Source organism: Triturus cristatus, chromosome 3_1 (genome assembly GCF_964204655.1).
Source record: "Triturus cristatus chromosome 3_1, aTriCri1.1, whole genome shotgun sequence".
Taxonomy (NCBI): Eukaryota; Metazoa; Chordata; class Amphibia; order Caudata; family Salamandridae; genus Triturus; species Triturus cristatus.
The window spans coordinates 257,164,676-257,185,976 of NC_140583.1; the positions used below are offsets into that span (position 1 = coordinate 257,164,676).

Sequence of the window (21,301 nt, forward strand, 5' to 3'; positions counted from 1 at the left end):
CAAATGCACCACCTAATTATATAATACAGTATAATTGTCCTTTTAACAATCATATTTGGAGAACTGGGTGGGTGGGTTCTCTCCTCCATAATTTAATTTTTTCCAACCTAGAAGATAGAACATTCAGATATCTGATAACTTAGGTTTTGGGGGCAGAAGGAGTGCTTGCATTTAACTGTACAGGTTCATACTCATTCCTTTGTTTTCTTCCACAACTGATTGATGACAATTATATGCTGCTCATTGCCCAGATAAATTCTGTTCTTATGTACGGTTTGTCTTTATTGAACCTTTCCCCGAATCTCCTTACCCATCCATTCATCAAACCCCTAACCCTCCCCCCCCAGGCTGTGTGATTTATTGAGGTGTGGCTAAATTTACAAAATCAATCTATCACATACTTGGTGGGGTGGATGTGGTGAAAGCACTGCCTCACTGCATGATCTTCTATTACCTTAGCAACAACCCACACTGGCCCAATATACCCACCCACACCTAAATATGATCCATATTTTAGATACAGAATGAAGAGCATCAGTCGTCAGCATCATTCCGGTTGTAATCATACTCATATTAATGTAGGTTCATATAAATATATATACACGTTGGCATCAAATCGCCAAATATCCCAGAAACATATACACCAAAGGATTTAAAAAGAGTTATATACTTGCTCTGGGAGAACAAACTGCATACCTCCTGAACACTCAACTCATTTCTTATAGCACACACACCTCAATCATTCACTGTCTAAAACACAATCAATATAACAAAACCCACAGGAGAGCAAGACATATGACAAATAACAAAGGGCCTTAAGAGTGAAAAAGAACTCTTCACTCCACATAAAAAGAAAGAGAAGTTGTTTATCTCTCAGTTATTACATATGCATTGATGCCATTCATAGGTTATCATAGCATTGCAATTATATATATCATCAGGCGAATATCATAATCCTCGCATCATGTTTCCTGCTAATGCGCCGACACGCGTTTCGGTAATGACCCACAAACCTGGTCACACCTGGTGACACATTCTTCGGGGTGCTAGAACATAAAGACCAGGAAAACAAGGGGTACATCCAGAGCAATATCTCAAATGTAAGATTTTTTTTTATAAAATAGGAAATATATATACACATGTAGACTCCTCCTAATAACCTAGATAAAAATATGTTTAAAAAAATGGTGATGTACTTGAAAAAAGTTACCTTATAACCCATCAGGTCGTGCATAGAGAATCCAGAGAATGTCAAAAAGATTGTAAAAAAGAAAATAAATACACAAAGGATACAAAAACCAACTGTGAATAAAAATATTAAAAATAATCTTTTGAAAAAAATTATCACAACTAGGGATTTGCACCTTATACCCCACTCCTAAAGTTTCATATATTTCTGTTGTGAGGCAGGTGTAAGGTTTTGATGCAGTGGCATCCTAGAAGTGTTGCAGTGAAATCTATAAGATTTCACTGTGACACTTCTACAAACCTTTATTACATGGGAACACCCACCCTGCATACATGAAATGAAATAAAAATACAAGCATTTGTAAAGCGCACAGCTACCTCTGGAGAGGTGTCCTGGCACTGGGGGCTGTCTGGAAGATTAAGCAAGCTATTGTCTAGAGTCACATGGTGTTGGGCTAACCTGCCACCGGGTATCTAACTGTGAACCCCATGGTCAGGAGTCAGGCATCCTGGCTGCTGTGCCACACCTCTTCCTCTTCCATTTTACCTGACGCAGGTAAAATGTGGTGCAGGGCTCTACAAGGTGATGCCTCTGGCTAGCTGCATCACCTTGTAAATATGGCGCAACGTGGCACATTGTTTACGCCGCCGCTGCATTCCGAAAAGCGAAGCAACAGCGGCGCAAAACTGTCACAAGGTCGTCATAAATAAGGCTCTGTACACCAATTCTGTCCTTGTAATGAACTGATGTCCTACTAATATCTGATCAAAGAAGTCCTGCAATGGATTTTCAATCTAAACCTGTAAAGTGCAGGTGACTTAGCTGCTAGTAGGTTATGGGATGTTTTACACAGCTATAATCTCAGCAGTGGTTGTGGATCACCATTGCACAGATTTTATAAGTGCCACAGGGAGCTTTGTTCAATACAATTTAATCGCTCATCAGTTTAGCCCAACTATCCAGCTGGGCTATACATGACAATTATGTTAATTTTAAAGTTGAAAGCTCTGAGGTTGACATGATTGACCAACCTTAAAGTTGTTTAGGTTCAAACGTGAGATAATCATTTGTTCCTTCTGAGTCTCTAAAATGAGATTAAGTCCTAAATTTAAAGTAGGTACAAGCATCATCCTCAAGCATGTCTGTTTTCACCTGTTCAGTTTGTACCTCCAGAAGATACTTCTGGTAGCTACACTGTTTTCTGAAGAATTTCAATATTGAATTTTTGAGAATTTCATCACAAGCAGATTAGCTGCATTGGAAATTGCCAAACTTTTAAGAAATTTCTGAAGGCCCAAACAAGTGGGGTTTTATTGATTAGTACTAGGTCGTTAGCATACACTTGCAATGAGAGTGAGTTTAAAGCGCCCTAAGTTTGCCGAAAATTAAATTGAAATGGCAGATCTGCTAAGTAAAAATCAAATAGGGCTAGAGCAATCAGACATATGTTCTTTTAAGCATTTTCAACAGCTATGCTTGCTCCAGATTTGCCCAAATCCATTACCCAAGTAGCATAATAGAGTCTCTGTGTCAGCGAAGACCATAGTTTGCCATCTTGCAAGTTTGCAAGCTTGCAAGTTTGCCAAAAGACAAGAGTGACAATAATATAAAAACATTGATCAAGTGGAAGTGTTCACAATCTACAGAGGTATAATCAAGACGTCTATTTGGCCTGATTCTTGAGAACTGTGTATAAACCAAGCTGAAGAATGACCATAATTTCTCCTATTGAGACTCTATCATTTAAAAACTTGCTGACTATCATACAAGCTTTAAAGTCATTAGAAAAAGCTGGTTGAATATTATACCCTTGCTCAGTTTAAGAAATATTATTTAATAAATTAGGCTAATTTTCAAGAATCAGTGCATTGAAGTCCACATAGCATTTGTATATGTGCTTCTCCTAAATCTGCTTTAAATTCCAATACTAAACTTTTCTTGCTATTAACCAGCTGTAAAGAAATATTGTAGACAACCAAAGAATAGGAGCCAGTACTATTTACTGGTTACCAAATATTGGTCTCACTTGGTGATCAGCATTTTTGCAACCAGTAATATATTTTAAGAACCGACTTCTGAATGAATAGGTCACTTTTTAAAATTCTGAATCACAATGAGATGTAATCTGACCGACCTCATGAATATTATTAAGATAGGTCGCAAATTACGACTCCCTACGATTCGAGGCCATCACAGGAATAGTGGCTTGCTGAAGTCCGCAGCCTATCATGTGTGTAAATGCTTTTCAATAAGGCCAATTTTTTTTTTTTTTAAATACAGCCCACTTCCTTAAAAGAAACAGGACTGCATTTAAAAAAAAAGTTTTCCTTTGTTTAAAGTTTAACAGTTAGCAGTGGTCTACTCTTCAACTAATACATTCACAAATGGAAAGGGTCCACAACAGGTAGCCTTCTTTTTGGTGAATGCATTAAAACCTCCTTTGAGGTGTTCGTAAAATTTCAATACTTTGAGACCAGATTTCAGATTCCTATTTGATATTTGGAAGGGACACCTCTAACATGCCCCTTTCAGATATAGAATTGGTATTCATTCAGAATCCCATTTTAGGAGTTGGAAAAACTTTTCTGAATCCTAAAATGGAATCCATGGGAGCAGTCAAGTAATTCATGTGAAAACGACCCCAAAACCATTGAAGATGAAAATCCAGAAGGATCATGTGGAGAAGGAAGCACCAGTAGAGGACGCTGTAACTGCAGAAAAACAAACAGGATGAGTTAAAACTAGCGGTGGGATAATACTCGCCTCCATGTCTTTAATAAAATCTAGCCTTTCTTACACCAAGGGTAGGAAAATATCAATTTTATTACAAGACTTGAGGCTCATATGATGCTTGTTGAAAGCAATGCAACAACAGAATCAGATACATGAGCAATAGGTTTACAATAAAATGTTTTGAATGTATGAACGTTACACCAATCTGCAGATTTGAGGATGTTGTGCAAACCTGCACCGGCCCAGAAGGCATGAGAAGCCATTGCTCCTCTGGGCGAATGGGCACCAACGGAAGAAATATCAATCCCAGGCGAGGACATGATCCATTTAACCCAACGGGCTAAAGAGAGGGAGGAAACGGGCTTATGGGGTTTTTGAGAAGAAATTAATAACTGAGAAGAAGAGGAGGGCCTCAAATCTGCAGTTGGTGAAATGCATGTTTTTAGGCAATTTCCAACCAATAATTTAGGCTATGAAGGGGAAAAGGGATAATGAACAGTAAATAAATTAGTCTTTGTACGTCTATGAACCTGAAAAGTATCACCATGAGGAGAATATTGAAAAGAAGACACATCCAAAGCTCTAACATCCGAAACACATTTCAGAGACATTAAACACAATAACATTGTTCATTTTGCAAATAACTATTTTAGAGAGAGGAACACATTGTCTTGCCATGTAATAAACAAATTCAAAACCAAAATGGCGTACCATAATGTTCTGTACTTAGGTAGAGGAGGATTTACAGATTATACTCCCTTTAACAGATGACAAACCAAAGGGTGTTCTCCGATGAGTCTTCCATCAACACGGATGTGTTCAGCAGAAATGGCTGAACTATATGTATTGATAGTGCAGTAGGCTTTACCTTGGGAAGCAAGAGAGGCTAAAAAATTGACCACGAGAGTCACATCTGCTGAAATGGGATCTCAATTCCAGTTATTCCAGGCCAACCAAGCTGATTTGTGGAGTCTGGACATTTCAGGGGCCCAAGATTGTTGGATAAGCAGGATAGCTTCTTGCGAAATTCCAGGGGTTCTCCTTGAAAATCTTGAAATCCTCATAGCAACTAGAAAGAGGGATGCCTGAAGGATCATATTGTGTGGAAGGCCCTGGGGATTGAGTAAGAGATTGTGGAAGTGAGGAAGCCAAACTTGGAGGTCCGACGAGAGTTCTAATAGAGTCGGAAACCAAAGTTGGGCCTGCGAAAAGGGAGTTATTAGGACCAGAGAAGAGTGTTGTCTGAGACCTTGCGCCAGAACTTGAGCAATTGGAAAGAAGGGGGAAAGGCATAGAAAAGCGAAGGATGCCAAGATTGAAGAAGGGCGTCTGATGCAAGAGTTTGGGGGTCTGATCTCCAACTGAAAAAGACAGGAAGTTGGGTATTGAGATGGGAGGCAAAAAGATCTATCGACATGGTGCCAAAGATTGAAGTAAAACGATTGAACACTGAAGGATGCAGATGCCAATCGCTTGAGCCATGTAGATTTCTGGAGTACCAATTTACTACTACGTTCAAATAGCCTGGGATGTTGACAGCTCTGACTGATATTTGACTGTGAAGACAATATTCCCAATGGCGTTTGGCAAGATCAGCTAAAACCTTGTATTTTGTTCCACCAAGATAGTTAATGTATCGACAGCTGTTAGATTGTCCATGCGTAACAGAATTGCACACTTTGCCTTGTCTTTTGTAAAGGCCTGGATGGCAAAGCAGCCAGCAAGCATCTTTAAACTGTTGATATGCAAGAATGATTCCAGAGGAGACCATGTTCCTCCAGTCGAGAACTGACCGCATCTTGCGCCCCATCCCGTCCGACTTGCATTGGGTTCTAAGACAAGATCTGGGACGTCAGCGAAAACCGTTCTCTCGTTCCAAGCATCTAAGTGTGTCAGTCACCAGAGAAGTTCTTCCTTGGACTCTGGATCTAAAGAAATTGGATCTGAATAAGCGATACCCTTGCGAATGTGATGGATTTTTAATCTCCGAAAGGTAGGATAGGGAAGGGGACCCGGAAAAATAGCTTGAATTGAGGAGGTCAAAAGACCTACCAGGCGGGCTAATTATCTGAGAGAAAAATGAAATGGAGCCAGACCATGACCAATCTCTTTTTTGATAAGAGTCACTTTTTGGAGCGTTAACTGCAGCACAGAGTGAGTGGTATCTATTAGAAAATCTAAAAACTCGAGTTGACAGGAAGGAATCAATTCTGATTTTGGATTGTTGATAAGAAAACCGAATAGAAGAAACAAGTCCTGACAAAACTCTAAGGGACAGATTTACAAGGACTGGCGCATCCCTGCATATCAGCAGGGATGCACCAGGCAAGATGCGTCATGCAAGTTTTACTTTGCGCCACTACAGATGCGCTGCATTTACAATGTGGCGTATCATGGCGCAAGGATAAACAGATGCGTGATGCATCTGATGGCGTAAGGGCAGCGCATTGCTGGAGTCGTGTCACAAGAGTGACGCAACTCCAGCAATGCTCAGGGGCTGCCCATATCTAGCATGCTGCGTCACGCCTTACGCCTGCTTCAAGCAGGCGCAGGGTTTTGACGCAGCAGCATCGGAAAAGTGACTCTGTGAAATCTTGTAGATTTCACTGCGTCACTTTTCCAAGGCTTTTTCCGAAGGAACGCCCACCCTGCATACATTAAACCTGACGCAGGTTTAATGTGGCGCAGGGTTTTACAACGTGACGCATCTCCCTAGATGCGTCACGTTGTAAATAAGGTGCAACATGGTGCATGGTTTACGCCGGCGCTGCGTCACAAAAGTGACGCAACAGCGGTGTAAATGTGTCGCAAGGGGCTTATAAATCTGCCCCCCAGTGAGTTATCAAAATCTATTTGTCTTGAGCCATAATCAAGAAGTCAATGAGATAAACAATAAATCGTATCCCTTGCGTTCTGATGAAGGCTACCACAGGTTTAGGAATCTTGGTGAAGAATGAAGAATGGAGAAGAATAAATCAGAACAGTAAGATAGGCATCTTGAAGATCTAATCTGACCATCCAATCGTCCTGAAGAAGAATGTCTCTGAGATGGAGAAAGGTCTGCATTTTGTAGTGATGATAGACCACGAAATTGTTGAAGACTTTTAAATTTAAGACGAGGCGAAATTCTTTTTTTTGCTTCTGAACTAAGAAGACTGTGCTGAGAAAACCTGTTGTATCGAAGACTGTTTGTTCTATGGCCTGTTTGGTTAACAGGTAGGTAATCTTGTCTTGTATTTAGAGCAATATTGTTGAGAAAAAGAAGAGGAAGAGGGCGATGGAATTGGAGCGGTTGCTGATAGATCTCAATAAGGTAACCTTGCACTGACTGACTCACCCAGGGATCTGAAGTTAGAGATAACTAAGCGTTTAGCAAATTCGCTAAACTGCCTCCTACGGGAGGAAGGCCAGAAATGAAAAGACTTACCTGAGTACTGGTCTCCTTTATTCCTGTAACCCCTGGAACGGAAATCACTGGAGCGTTGGGGATAGAACTGGAGTTTGTACCCAGTGTAGACATCAATCTGGGATTGGTGGTCGAAGGAGCCTCTAAAAAGTGATTGACCTCTTGTGTTGTAATGGCCAACAAAGCAGCTCCTGCCTTTGCCGGCCCTGGCAAACCCCAGAGGATAGAAACTCTTCTTTAAAGAACGTTGGGCTTTGTCTATTGTGGCAAAAGTAGAAACATATTTTCCTAATTCTTTTATAAAAGAGTCTCCAAAGAACCCTCTTCCTTAGTGGCCAGGCTGCTAAGTTTTGGGTCAATCTTTAACAGAAGGCTCTCCCTTCGCTCGTGTGAGATATGGGTATTGGCATTGCCGAGAATACCGATAGCTCTTTCAGCCCAATTGGATAAAGTTTCTGGATCCACTTGCATGCCTCCAATCTTAGCTTCTTCAGCTAAATCTAAAATCCTGGTGAGAGGACCCACCAAATCTAAAACACGATCCTGGGAATTAGACCAGGCCCTGTCAACACCCTTCTTAGGGTCCTTGCCATATTTAGTAAAAAACATCAACATATTCGGGTCAATAACAGGGGTGGGAGTGACACTGTTGGGCAAGGAAGGACGAGGACATTCGGATTTTAATTTATTGCGAGAGGACTTGTCAAGGGCATGGCAATAGGTAATAAGAAACATAATCAGCCACGTGCTATGAAGGGAACCATTCAGTAGAGTTGGGATGGTGAATGAGGGAAGGATTAATCATGGGTTCACCAAGCTGATCAACCAAATCGTCAGACACGGGGTCAACGACACCAATGTCAGATGGAGAAATTTTACACCTTTTTTCTGGAGGCCCATATGATGAAGGATCCGACTTTCCATGTAAAGTATCATTGATGACTTCATCATCGTCATCATCAGTGTCTTTGAGGAGGGAAGCAACTAAAGGAGAGGAAACCTCTCAGGTGGGAGTACCAGAAATCAGTGAAACACCTTTTTTAGCAACACCAGAGGTGGCTGCACGTTTCTTACCATTTTAGAAGTAATTTCAGAGGAAGAAAGTATTTTTGACAAGGATGACTCTAAAGATTTGGACACATCCAGCATGGAAACCACAACATCTTGTTGCACCGAATCTTTAATAAAGGATTTTAAGTTATCCTTGAATGCTTGAGAATCTTCCTCCTCAGACATATTAAAATTTCCAAATAAAATGTCAAAGAAATGAATGTAAAATAAATAAATCAGAGAAAATGTATTATAAATAAAAAAAAACAGTAAATAATGGGTTAATACTATAGCAGCAAAAATGGAAAGTGGTAGTGGTTTAGGCAAGGGGCATCTAACAGGGAGTTGCCGAGTGAAGGGAGGAGGCAGCCGAAGCGAAGAATCGGACCTGCTCGGAAAGGAGGACACAGCTGACGAGAGGAGCAGCATGGAGAAAGGGGGGTGTGGCCTTGAGGGGGGAAAAGCCAGCAAAGGCAAGGAACACCGAAAGCAGCCGGAGAACGCCGCAAGGGTAAAGAGCGCTGAAGGCGGCAGGCTCAAAGGAAGAACCTCAAGCAGTCCGCAAGTTGCGCCACAATCAGGAATGTTATCGCAATGGAAAAGCGAACGACCAACGAACTTAACGGAAATCGAGAAAAGGAGCGCACATGCTCAAACACAGAAAACTCAGTAAAGGTACAAACAAAGAACCAGCAACATATATAAAATAATAATCATAAATAATTCAAGAACACTTAAGTTAACAGTATTAGGAATAAAAGAGCACCAAGAAAAGAGCATTTGCTGTTCTCAGTCAGGATAATTATTTGGTAAACTTGACATCCTATTGGTTTTTCTATTGTGAGGTCATCTTGTTGTTTTTCTTTCACATGTTTGTGGTTAATGTAGTTTCTTTTTGATTGGCTGCTATTATTAAACAACAAGCAATGACTGAATAATCTTGTAATAAAATAACTGGTCAGTGTATATCTCTCTCAAAATGAAGTAGCCAATGATGGAGCTAACCAGCTCCAACTTTCTATCCTGAAAAAGATTGAAAACTAAAGTGCAAGTCATAGAAACCTTTGACTGTGTGTATATTTGAATGTGAAGATCAGCATTCAATATCTCGAACATCAGTCCTTTATATAGTCTCACAAAATCATTTCTGCCAGATGCTTTATAAACTCTAAATTTCTTGTGTAACTGGTTTGAATATTGTCTTAATTACCACCCTTCATTATAATAAAAGGTATGGCTCAGGTGTAAACTCACTAATTTACCCAAGTTCTGTAAGTTTTCACTACCAACAAGTACACAGTTTAAAAATGTATGGTATTGAATATGTACACCAGTCGATTCCCTCTGGTTAGAATTCTTCAGGTAGCAGAATCCCTCCGACAGTATATTGTTAAGATCAATTGAGCATAGACCAGTAAATGATTATATTATCAAAATGAGATTGCTGCATTTCAAGATATTGAGGTTTCCCTCTGACTGCATATAAAGGGATTAACATAATCTGATTTAAAATGTATGCTCATTACACATCTTTTGTGATGGTCCTTTAACAGAAATAGATGTAAATGAAGGTGATAATGGCGGCCAAGACATGGAACTCCCTCCCCATCCACTTTCAGCTGACCCAGGACCACCTCGCCTTTAGGAGACAACTCAAGACCTGGCTGTTCGAGCAGTAGCGGACCCCTACCCCCAAGCGCCTTGAGACCCTTCCGGGTGAGTAGTGCGCTATACAAGTGCTATGATTGATTGATTGATTGATTGATTTGAATACAACCACAACGAGCTACAAGTACAAATGAAATACCCATTAATAACAGAGGATAAAATAAGTCATACAAGTTTGGTCCCATCCCACTTGCCCCGTTCTTCATCCTTGCAGTTGAACAGCCTAGTGGCTTCTAAAGTACACTTGTTGCATGTAGCGCAACTTAATGCTGATGCTCTGCATACAGCAAGTGTTCTATCTATGCGGACAGGGTGGGATTGCAAATGAGTTTGGTGAACAAAACAACTTTTACCGGATCCAAGCATTTTCTTAGGGGGTCATTACGATGGCGGACAGAAAAGTCCGCTGACCGCCGTGCTTCTGGGAAAAAAATGCCTGCACGTTCCGCGGCAAAACCGGCGGTGACATTACGATGCAATGAATGTAAAATCCGACCGGACGTGGCGGTCGGATTTCACAATACACCGTCCGCCATATCCGGAAAAACTGTAAATCTGACCGCGGCGGACGGAGATGCTGCAGAAAGCACTAAAAACCCCGATCCTCACACGGAATTACCGCAAGTGAAATTATGATGAGATGGTAAAGCAGGCGGAACGATCATGGCGTTACAACCGCCGCCGTCACGCGAAAAGCTGAATGGTAGTCGAATACAACTACACAACAAGGCCTCCAGTGTGCCTGTTCTCTCTGCTGTCCTCACACACATCTGACACACCCCAATGATACACCCTCAAGGTATTGAAAACCAATGAAATCCCAGGTCAACATGGAAAACACACCTGACAGGCATACCACATACACATAACTGAGTATAAAACCAACCCCTTCCCTGACCATCATCCATTGCACAACTCCAGCAGTGAAGTGCTATACACCACAGCTAAAAGGAGAGGCAAATCATCACACATCAACCCATCACAACCACGCACACCAACACTTCCAGCTCACAACTCACACATCTCCACTAACACCTTCCTAACTGCACTTGTCACTTATGGGCCCATCACACCATGTCACAGAACAAAATGCCTAAATTCACAGACAATGAGTTGTCAGTGATGGTAGACAAGATAATTAGAGTAGAACCACATTTGTTTGAAAGCATGGTCCAACAGACCCCACTAGTCAGAAAAAATCAAATGTGGGAAAGGATAGTCAACAAAGTCAATGCAGTAGCAACCACCCTGTTCACACAGTGTCACATCAAGAAGAGGTGGCATGACCTCAAGACCAGGGTAAAGGTCTGTGCCAACATGAACCATGAGGCGGCTCAGAGGACTGGCGGTGGCCCTCCCATTCCACCACTAACATTCACTGAATGGGAGGAGAAGGTACTTGCCATACTGCATCCAGAGAGTCTCAAAGGAATAGCAGGGGGCGAGTGGAGGCTGGTAAGTACCAACAAATGTATCCCATCACACTGCCATGTACTGTCTTGCACAAGTATAAAGCTACACTTTCTACACCAAAATGCACTTATGTACAACACACTCTTTCCAACACATGTCTCACATATCTACCATTTCCTTCCTCTAATTCACCTCAAAGGTAGCTAGCAATATTTCCATGGGGGTATGTGTACAGATAGCCAGCACTACAACTCCCACCAGGCACCCTTATCTCACAGCTGAGCAGAATAGAACACTCCCCTCCACCCAGAACCATGTGGCAGCCATTTCATTGCTCTGCTTCACCTTACAGATAGGTAGCCATGTGAACAGGAAGGGGGCGTTGTGGATAGGTAGCCAGCACTACAACTCCCATCAGGCACTCTTGTCTCCAAGCTGAGCAGGATGGAACACTCCCTCGACCTAGAACCATGTGGAAGCCATTTCATTGCTCTGCTTCCCCTTACAGGTAGGTAGTCATCTCAACAGGGAGGGGGGTTTGTGGATAGGTAGCCAGAACTACAACTCCCATCAGGCACTCTTGTCTCACAGCTGATCAGGATGGAACACTCCCCCCACCCAGAACCATGTGGCAGCCATTTCATTGCTCTCCTTCACTTTACAGGTAGGTAGCCTTCTCATGCTCCCTTACATCCCCCCTGAGCAGGAAGGAACACTCCCCCCACCCAGAACCATGTGGCAGCCATTTTATTACTCTGCTTCACCTTACATGTAGGTAGCCATCTCAACAGGGAGGGGGGTTTGCGGATAGGTAGCCAGCACTACAACTCCCATCAGGCACTCTTGTCTCACAGCTGAGCAGGATGGAACACTCCCCCCACCCAGAACCATGTGGCAGCCGGATCACTGACATAATATCGACTACAAAAATATAGACTTACAAAAATATTGATGCCAAAATATAGAATACCAAAATATCGACTCCCTATCTCCAAACAGGAAAGTACAAAAATATAGAATCCAAAATATCGTTGTAAATAATATAGTTAGTCAAAATATCGAATTTTTTAAATGTTTTAAAAGTAATGTAAAATTAATGAAACAATACATATAATTAACTGACACATACTTAAAAATACTTAAATAACATTAAAATTAATAAATAATTAATGTAAGTAAAAAAAAAATTAATACATATATATTAACGTAATATTTATTAAAAATATTCAATATTTTCTGCGTAGGATAGCGGGCGGGTAAAATTTACTATTACCACTCCAGTAAGTGCAATAGTAGGGAAAGCGTTGGATAGCGGGAGGGTAAAAATTACTATTCCCACTCCAGAGAGTGCAATAATAGGGAAAACATTGGATAGCGTAGGGGTAAAAATTACTATTCCCACTCCAGAGAGTGCAACAGTAGGGAAAGCGTTGGATAGCGGGAGGGTAAAATTTACTATTCCCATTCCAGTGAGTGCAACAGTAGAGAAAGCGTTGGATAGCGTAGGGGTAAAAATTACTATTCCCACTCCAGAGAGTGCAACAGTAGGGAAAGCATTGGATAGCGTAGGGGTAAAAATTACTATTCCCACTCCAGAGAGTGCAACAGTAGGGAAAGCGTTGGATAGCGGGAGGGTCAAATTTACTATTCCCACTCCAGTGACTGCAACAGTAGGGAAAGCGTTGCATAGCGGGAGGGTAAAAATTACTATTCCCACTCCAGAGAATGCAACAGTACAGAAAGCGTTGGATAGCGAGAAGGAAAAAATTACTATTCCCACTGCAGAGAGTGCAATAATAGGGAAAGCATTGGATAGCGTAGGGGTAAAAATTAATTAATAACAATTAAATTACTTTCCACCCTATTCCCCTATAAACCCACAACCCGCTACAGAAGTAAAGCGCGAAATTAAATAAAAAATAATTAATAATTCCTATAAATTATTATTTAATGTACTATTATTAAATTACTTCCCACCCTACTCCCCTATAAACCCACAACCCGCTACGGAATTGAATTACACAAAAATAAAATAACATAAAATTAATTACTTTAAAAATATTCTAACATACATTACAATATTAATACATACTTTTAACACATATACTAACACTTAAAACACTATAAAAAATTCGATATTTTTAACAACTATATTATGACTGTTGATATTACTTACTTCTATATTATTGTAATCGATATTTCTTACCTGTTTTTCGATATTCTTCACCACTATATTTTGGCAATTCGATATTCTGTCCATTCTATATTAAAAACTCGATATTCTGTCCACTCGATATTTTTTTTTCGATATTATGTCTATTTACCGTGGCAGCCATCTCCCTTCACTGTGCTGCCTAACAGGTAGGTAATTAGCACATGCCCTTGTCATACTTATCAAAATGCATGGAGCTATATGACCACCACATCCCTTACTTATTAGCCAACTCTGTACAGATCCAAATGTCACATCCAGTGCGCACACAGCGAAGCACATGTAAATGTCACATAAAATACACTTTGAATCACAAAGTCACATGCTAAATAAATTCTGGGCCCAATCATGCAAAGCACACATTGCAATGTGTAAGTGCTATTGTTTCAAAGCATGAAGGTTCATATGAACACAACACATGCATGGTCAATCTGTCAAACACAGAAAACAACACGATTCGAAATAAATTTTAACTGATGACATCAGGAAGTTTCAGCTGAAACAGATTCTCAGAAAAGTCAACAAAATCCAAGCATAAACCAAGGTGGATGTGCACCAAGTTGGCGGTTGATGACATGTCCTTGTAAACACCCTATCTGTACATGTCAAATGGTTGTTCTTACATGTCACACTAATAACAAGTAATGCTTGTACCTCAACATCATGTCATGATGCTGATAATCTTTTACCAATCCCAAGTGATTACAATGTAAAATGTTTGGCGTATCAACTGAAACATCCAAAACTGTGTCACCAAGGTTGTGGAGTGGTCTTAACTGACAATCTTACCTCTGATCAACAGGAGATTCACAAGCAACAGCAGGCGAAAACACCATCAACCAGCAGAGCCAGTCTCCCTCCCCGGAACGTGAACTCTCTGATGCTGATTCTCTACGTTTCTCAGATGAGGAGCAACAACCTGGCCCCTCAGGACTGCCAGAGTGAACTCCATCTCAGGGCCTAATTGTCCCCACCATCATCACCACAACTACCAACACAGCAGCGACAACAACTACGCTGACCCCTGCTACAACGACCTGTGGTGCAGCCACCTCCACCATCACCACTGCTGCCTGCAACACTGTCCCTGGCTCAGTGATTACCATGACCACCACGCAAGCCGAGGATGCCGGGGACAGTGTATGGGTGCGTAAACAGTCAACACCACAGGTCCGTGTTAGCAGGGCAGGTGGGATGGCAACTGGGGTACAAATACATGAGGACACTGAGACAAAATCTCTGGCCACCGTCACAAGAGTCCTTGGTGCATACTAACAGAACCAGGGACATATGAGCCAGGTTGTAGAAGAACTGCATGAGCTCCCCCTGCTGCAGAGGTCCATGGACACAAAAGTAGGACACCTTGAGGATCTCATGGGCCAGCTTGTGGGTGTTCTGAGGGACATACATGCTGCTCAAATGACGGCTCACACCTCCAGTGGCCAGCCTGCTGATACTTCCACTACCTCAGCTGCGGCCACAGATAGGGGTGAGCTGCAAGACAATGACGCCTCAGACACCTCTGAGCCTGCAGCAGAGGCCCCCCTTGCCAAACGCAAAAGGGGACGTCCGAGAAACACCACGGGAGAATCACGTGGCAAAGCACCAACCAAAGTCAAGTCGCTGAGCCAGCCATGATGGCACCAGTGTTGCACTGAACATTGACTTTGTTGATCATACAATCCACATTGCCATGTTGAAGGCAGGAGGTTTGTTGGACTGTGTAATTCCATTATTGTGGTGACTACTCTATTTGTCTCTGTTACCATCACTGACAACTCATACACTCACTATGCACAAATAACTTTTAATTCACTTCAAATTTAACACAATCTAATAGAAAATAAACACTATTTACACACCAATTCCTTTGTCAGTTCCATGTTTATCACAGTATGTACAATGTCAACTCTGATTCCAATGTACAGCAAGCTTTGATTGTGAGGAGACATTGATGGGGCTGAGGAACCTAGAAAGACACAAGAGGATGACATTGAGTTGTCATATGATGATATTACAGCAACAACACACCACTAGTCAACACCGTACAAGATTCATCCCACATAACGCTGACCAACACCATCAACATAGACATGAGGTAACTGGAAACCAAAACACTGTGCCACACACATTAGCCCTTAGCAGTGTGCCAACAACAGCCAGCATCCAAACACATATATGCTTCGGCACTAATAGCAAAGCAAACTGTCATAGTTGCTCAATGGTTACTTACACTCAAGTGAAGTATTTGGCGATGAGTTGTTGACGCACGTTCAGACCTTCCTATTCTCCACTATCATCGTCACTGGGCATATGTGGATTTGCAGCGGGGGGGGCATCTGCTTCTCATCATCGTCCAGAGTCAGGGGGATCTCTTTGCGCAAGGCCAGGGTGTGAAGCATGCAGCATACGACTATGATCTGGCACACTTTTTGGGGAGAGTAGAGTAGTGCACCACCACTCTTGTCCAGACACCGAAATCTAGCCTTCAGAAGTTCAAAAGGCTGCTCCACTAGACGACGTGTCCTCCCATGGGCATCATTGAAGCGGACTTCCCCCAGTGTCCTTGGATTCCTTAGTGGGCTCAGCAACCAAGGCAGGTTGGGATACGCAGAGTCACCTAGTTGTGAAAAACACAGACCAAGTTTGTAATAGAAATAGTTGAGGAGAACAACATGTCACACACACAGTACACTATTTGACACAGCTCACTCACCAACAAGCCACACACGCTCCGGATGCAGATTTTCCATCAATTGTGGGATGATGCTGTTACGCAGTATGTAGGAGTCATGTGCAGAACCCGTAAATTTGGCACATACATGGGAGATAATCATATCCGCTTGGCATACCACTTGCACATTAATTGAATGGTAATGCTTCCTGTTACGGTAGATGTGCTCACGTGCATGTGGTGGAACTAGGTCAACGTGTGTGCAGTCAATGGCACCAACAACTTTAGGTATGTGACCAAGGTCATAAAATTCCCCATTCACATCTGCCAATTCATGTCTCCTTGGAAAGTGAATGTAGCTGTCCTTGTAGGTCAACAATGCAGACAGGACATCACGCAACACCATGCTGAACATAGGTTGAGACATCCCACCTGCGATGGCCACCATGTACTGAAAGGAACCAGTGACAAAGAAATGCAGGGGGCCATCACCTTTACTGTTGCAGTCAAAGCTGTTGGATATGTTCTGTGAGGCCTCAAATAGGGCTTCAACTGAGCACATACATAGCACCTGAAGGGTAAGGTGATTCAGACGGAATTTTGTAATGATGTGGGTATTCTCCATTGTCTCAAGCTCTGGGAAAGGTGGATACACAGGTGGCCGTCTTCTATGTATTGTGGCAGGAGACAGATGTAAAAATGAGTCAGAGAGTAGATGTTGGTAACATCTTACATAATGACTAATACAACCACAACATTGACAGGACTGTAAAAACAGCTTAATGGACAAGTGACATGCATAGACACCTTGATCTCCTGTAGTAATTCATGTAGCCAGGATGTGCATGCTAACTAGTGTCAAATCTAAATCAGACTATGGCGCCGATCACGATCCTGTAAAAACCGGGTACGAACCGTCGGACGGAGCATATTCTCCGTCCGACGCGTACCCGGTCGTCAAAATATACAAACATGGAATTACGATTCGCACGGAAACACCATTTCCGTACGAATCGTACAAAACCCCGACTGAACAAAATAAACCTACAAATGCGATCCGGGAAAGCGCCGACCTGACGTCGGGACGCTCGCAGCCTGCCATTCACGAACCAGGAATTACGATTCGCACCGACGTCATCCCGCACGGTGAATATTTTCCGGCTGCCAAAAACTGCCGGGAAATCAGGACGACGCGAACAAGGACTACCAGTACGCGACGGACAGACAGGACGACGCGAACAAGGAGTACCAGTACGCGACGGACAGACAGGACGACGCGAACAAGGAGGACCAGTACGCGATGGACAGACAGGACAACGCGAACAAGGAGTACCCGTACGCGACGGACAAACATGGACCCGAACCTACGTGTCATCCCGGCCCTCATAGCAGTCGACCTCCTCTACAGGTTCGGACGCAGACGCCGCAGAAGGTCAGAACAACTAAGGGAGGGGGGAAAGGGGGGGGGGTGGCAGGACCAGGGCAGGCCACAAACCCCCCACCAAAGTCACACAGCACACATGCCCTGGACATACCTGACTCCCAGGCCCTGGTCACTACGAGGGGGTGGGGGCGTGTCCAGCTAAGCCAGCGACCGCCACAACGGAAGTCCTTCACGACGCGAACCGGCAACACAACCAGACAGGTACGTCCCGTACCCACGCCTGAAGAGCGTGGGTACGAGTCGTACCACGCCCACACCCACGTCACCCCAACAATGGCTGGACGGCTCGTACCCACGTGGCAAAGGCCTGGGTACGGGCCGCACAAGCATCACATAGCGTGGGGACGGATATGTACGGACCGTACCCCCACCCCGTATGCATGGAGCGTACCCCCACCCCAACAGTGTAAGTACGACCCGTACCCTCACCTTGAATGCATGGAGCGTACCCCCACCCCAACAGTGTAAGTACGACCCGTACCCCCACCCGCGTACGTATGGAGCATACCCCCACCCCAACAGTGTAAGTACGACCCGTACCCCCACCTGCGTACGTATGGAGCGTACCCCCACCCCAACAGTGTAAGTACGACCCGTACCCCCACCCGCGTACTTATGGAGCGTACCCCCACCCCAACAGTGTAAGTACGACCCGTACCCTCACCTCGAATGCATGGAGCGTACCCCCACCCCAACAGTGTAAGTACGACCCGTACCCCCACCTCGAATGCATGGAGCGTACCCCCACCCCAACAGTGTAAGTACGACACGTACCCCCACCTCGAATGCATGGAGCGTACCCACATCTGTGTATGTCATGAGCGTACATATTGTGAAATAGGAGGGGTGTGTGCAGAGTCCTCCCAGCAGTGCCCTGAGACAGGAGGGGTGGGGGCCTATCACTCCCAGCAGTGCCCTGAGACAGGAGGGGTGTGTGCAGAGTCCTCCCAGCAGTGCCCAGACACAGGAGTGGTGTGTGCAGAGTCCTCCCAGCAGTGCCCAGACACAGGAGGGGTGTGTGCAGAGTCCTCCCAGTAGTGCCCTGAGACAGGAGGGGTGGGTGCAGAGTCCTCCCAGCAGTGCCCAGAGACAGGAGGGGTGGGTGCAGAGTCCTCCCAGCAGTGCCCTGAGACAGGAGGGGTGTGTGCAGAGTCCTCCCAGCAGTGCCCAGAGACAGGAGGGGTGGGTGTGATGCACAGTGTGAGCCTGGATCATTGCTTGTGTAGTTTCCCTCATTCCACCTGTGTCCTTTAAATGGCACGTACTGCTTTTGGCCTTCCCCCAGAGGATCATGTCCCTATGACAAAGGTGCAATGCGTTGGATGCATACTATGCCTTGTTGGAAACAGCAAATGTGTTATAATCTGTGTCCCTGTGACATGTGCCAGGTGTATTGAGGTAGTGTCACTTGTCCATCCTCACAGGTAGACGCCTCTGCCAAGGAGAAGATAGTGATAGGGAGAGTACAGGCGTGTGTACGGCCCGTACAACTACGTGTACACATACGCGAGGACACCCATAGTGATAGGGAGAGTACAGGCGTGTGTACGGCCCGTACCACTACGTGTACGCATACGCGAGGACACCCATAGTGATAGGGAGAGTACAGGCGTGTGTACGGCCCGTACAACTACGTGTACGCATACGCGAGGACACCCATAGTGATAGGGAGAGTACAGGCGTGTGTACGGCCCGTACCACTACGTGTACGCATACGCGAGGACACCCATAGTGATAGGGAGAGTACAGGCGTGTGTACGGCCCGTACAACTACGTGTACGCATACGCGAGGACACCCATAGTGATAGGGAGAGTACAGGCGTGTGTAAGGCCCGTACCACTATGGGTGTTCTTGCGTATGCGTACTCGTAGTGGTACGGACCGTACACATGCCTGTACGCTCGCCATCACGATGGGTACACATACGGCAGCACTCCCATAGTGATATGGGAACGTACACAGGCCCTCTTAGCAGCAGTACGGCAGTTTTCACACATCACAGTGGTGACAGGCAGCACACAGGAAGGAATAGGGCGGACATACTTGTCCATGGATGGACATACTTGTCCATGAATGGACATCAAGGCATTGTCTGTGCATTACTACATGTGTGGGGCACAGGTGTGACAGGCTGTGATGTGGCACATTACTCCTGAGTCGAGAAGGCACCAGATGTATGATGAGATGTGTACAGATGTAATGTGTGACGGTGCAATGTGTGCCAGGCATGCCCTTGACTCCTTGGACATGTGTGCATGTCGTACTGCACACTTGGGATGACCGACACTGGCATGGCACGGACACCAACACACGGAAGTGTCCCCTGATGCCCGTTACAGGGGTTACCACACCTGACTTGTCACTACCCACGGTGCACGATGTGACTATGTCATGTATGTGTGGGGGCTTCCCATTTGGTTGATGTTGGAGCACCCTCAAAAGCAGCAGCTGTTGCAGCAACCAACATGTGTCTGTGTGTAGATTGACATTGCACACTGTTCCGCACACCATGCCACATGTGGTTTCGGATGTGAGGTGCGCATGTATGCATGGGACACGGAGTAGCGTGACAAGGACATGTCTGCATCCTCTCAATGAATGTGTGGTGAGTCATGACATGTGCACCTTCGTGGCAAGGTGTGTGGGCTGTCCTAGTGTAATGTCATGTGACCTGTGGCTCTAGTGTTCCGCTACCAGTCTCTGCAATCGGCCTCCTACTTCTGCTGATGTGTGGGTGTATGTCACTCCTGTCTTGCGTCTGGCTGTTCACTTGCACTGGGACACAGCTAATCCCATGGCATGGCATGGGGAGGTTCTCAATCGCCGTGTGTAGCTGGGTCTTGGTAGGAGTGTCACCTGGCAGGCATACGTGTCCAGGGCATGTGGCACATACCTCACTCCATATGTAGCATATGTGTATAGACAGATTAACATGTGCTCAGTACAAATGATTTGTTGTTGTGGTGCACTCACTCTTCCTTGTCACTTCCAAATTACTGCAGAGCGCCGCCTCTTCCCCGAGCAATGCCGGACTTGGCTGCCATGCGGGAGAATGATCGGATCCGGTGCTACCGCTTCCCACGACGGTTGATTCTGGAGTTGACGGCGAGACTGGCACCACACCTGCAACCGCTGCACAGGTATCCTACGGCACTGACACCCAAGCTGAAGGTAATGGCAGCCCTACATTTTCTAGCCACGGGTACCTTTCAAAATACCATAGCTCATGTTGGTGGCATGTCCCAGAGCATGTTCTGCCGTGTGCTGCATGATTTCTTAGAGGCCATGTTGATTCACCTGGATGACTTCATCAAGTTCCCAACCCCTGAACAGATGACTGGGGTCAAGCGTGGATTCTATGCCCTGGGAGGGATGCCCCATGTCATTGGGTCCATAGATGGGACACATGTAGCTTTGGTACCACCACACGCACGGGAGGTAGCGTACCGCAATCGGAAGCACTACCACTCCATCAATGCCCTTGTGGTGTGTCTGTCCAACATGGTGATTTC

At 44.5% G+C, this 21,301-nt stretch overlaps 1 long non-coding RNA gene and 1 pseudogene across 5 annotated transcripts in view; one reads left to right on the plus strand and one right to left on the minus strand.

Moving 5' to 3' along the window:
* Window positions 1–15,523, plus strand: part of LOC146860056 (uncharacterized) — a 134,575-nt gene extending 119,052 nt beyond the window's left edge. For all 5 annotated transcript variants that reach the window (XR_014979084.1, XR_014979088.1, XR_014979086.1 and 2 more), the window contains 2 exons: window positions 9,932–10,094; window positions 14,474–15,523. This is a non-coding gene — a long non-coding RNA (uncharacterized LOC146860056). The remainder of the gene's footprint in view (window positions 1–9,931; window positions 10,095–14,473) is intronic.
* LOC146860057 (uncharacterized) lies at window positions 43–7,943 on the minus strand (annotated as a pseudogene).
* Window positions 15,524–21,301: the final 5,778 nt, after the last annotated feature.